This window comes from Schistocerca piceifrons, unplaced genomic scaffold (genome assembly GCF_021461385.2).
Source record: "Schistocerca piceifrons isolate TAMUIC-IGC-003096 unplaced genomic scaffold, iqSchPice1.1 HiC_scaffold_954, whole genome shotgun sequence".
Taxonomy (NCBI): Eukaryota; Metazoa; Arthropoda; class Insecta; order Orthoptera; family Acrididae; genus Schistocerca; species Schistocerca piceifrons.
This window is the reverse complement of record NW_025729228.1, coordinates 167,947-170,000: the sequence shown is the minus strand read 5'-3', so window position 1 is coordinate 170,000 and position 2,054 is coordinate 167,947. Positions and strand designations below refer to the sequence as shown.

Sequence of the window (2,054 nt, the reverse complement as noted above, 5' to 3'; positions counted from 1 at the left end):
TCGCTCCACCAACTAAGAACGGCCATGCACCACCACCCACCGAATCAAGAAAGAGCTATCAATCTGTCAATCCTTCCGGTGTCCGGGCCTGGTGAGGTTTCCCGTGTTGAGTCAAATTAAGCCGCAGGCTCCACTCCTGGTGGTGCCCTTCCGTCAATTCCTTTAAGTTTCAGCTTTGCAACCATACTTCCCCCGGAACCCAAAAGCTTTGGTTTCCCGGAGGCTGCCCGCCGAGTCATCGGAGGAACTGCGGCGGATCGCTGGCTGGCATCGTTTATGGTTAGAACTAGGGCGGTATCTGATCGCCTTCGAACCTCTAACTTTCGTTCTTGATTAATGAAAACATACTTGGCAAATGCTTTCGCTTCTGTTCGTCTTGCGACGATCCAAGAATTTCACCTCTAACGTCGCAATACGAATGCCCCCGCCTGTCCCTATTAATCATTACCTCGGGTTCCGAAAACCAACAAAATAGAACCGAGGTCCTATTCCATTATTCCATGCACACAGTATTCAGGCGGGCTTGCCTGCTTTAAGCACTCTAATTTGTTCAAAGTAAACGTGCCGGCCCACCGAGACACTCAATAAAGAGCACCCTGGTAGGATTTCAACGGGGTCCGCCTCGGGACGCACGAGCACGCACGGGGCGGTCGCACGCCTTCGGCTCGCCCCACCGGCAGGACGTCCCACGATACATGCCAGTTAAACACCGACGGGCGGTGAACCAACAGCGTGGGACACAAATCCAACTACGAGCTTTTTAACCGCAACAACTTTAATATACGCTATTGGAGCTGGAATTACCGCGGCTGCTGGCACCAGACTTGCCCTCCAATAGATACTCGTTAAAGGATTTAAAGTGTACTCATTCCGATTACGGGGCCTCGGATGAGTCCCGTATCGTTATTTTTCGTCACTACCTCCCCGTGCCGGGAGTGGGTAATTTGCGCGCCTGCTGCCTTCCTTGGATGTGGTAGCCGTTTCTCAGGCTCCCTCTCCGGAATCGAACCCTGATTCCCCGTTACCCGTTACAACCATGGTAGGCGCAGAACCTACCATCGACAGTTGATAAGGCAGACATTTGAAAGATGCGTCGCCGGTACGAGGACCGTGCGATCAGCCCAAAGTTATTCAGAGTCACCAAGGCAAACGGACCGGACGAGCCGACCGATTGGTTTTGATCTAATATAAGCGTCCCTTCCATCTCTGGTCGGGACTCTGTTTGCATGTATTAGCTCTAGAATTACCACAGTTATCCAAGTAACGTGGGTACGATCTAAGGAACCATAACTGATTTAATGAGCCATTCGCGGTTTCACCTTAATGCGGCTTGTACTGAGACATGCATGGCTTAATCTTTGAGACAAGCATATGACTACTGGCAGGATCAACCAGGGAGCTGCGTCAACTAGAGCTGAGCAGCCGGCCGCCCGGGAGTGTGTCCCGGGGGCCCGCGCGAACACGCAAGCGTTCGCTCAATCATTCTGCAAACAGGAGGAGGCTGAGCTCCCCTGCACAATACACCTCGAAACCCTCTCAGGTCCCGGCGGCGCGCAGCGCCGTCCCAAGTACTTGGTCGGGTTCGAGAGAGGCGCAATCGCCCGGAGTTAGGCGAGTAGACGCTTTCGGTGCGACCACCCGTGCTCCCAACTGAGCTTGCCGCTGCCGACAGAGGCCCGGGAGCGTGCTGTCGTGGCATTGCCGGCGGGAGACAACACGCGCCACCTACGGTGACCGGCAGCTCCAACGCCAGCGCCACAGAAGGACAAAAGCCCCACTTGGGTGCCGAAGCGAACTCTCCCAGCACAGCGCACGCGCCAACACATCCGCACAGCTGCGATACAAACCACCAGCGAGAACCGCTGGGGCGACCGAGCAGCAGACGGCGTCGCGGCGCCGAGCGCCGGGCGGCGGCGCATCCTCAACGCACACAGTCCTCAATCGGACCAGCACACTGAAGATGTCCACCGCGCTTCGCACCGGGCCCGCGAGGACCTACTTTGGCCGCACGGCGCCGCGCGCAGGGTGCGCCGGCGCGCAGCTGCGACGCCTGC

The 2,054-nt window shown here is 56.7% G+C and overlaps 1 non-coding gene across 1 annotated transcript in view; it reads right to left on the bottom strand.

Moving 5' to 3' along the window:
- Positions 1–1,398, bottom strand: part of LOC124773592 — a 1,909-nt gene extending 511 nt beyond the window's left edge. Inside the window, exon 1 of the ribosomal RNA XR_007014835.1 lies at positions 1–1,398. This exon is cut by the window's left edge and continues 511 nt beyond it. This is a non-coding gene — a ribosomal RNA (small subunit ribosomal RNA).
- Positions 1,399–2,054: the final 656 nt, after the last annotated feature.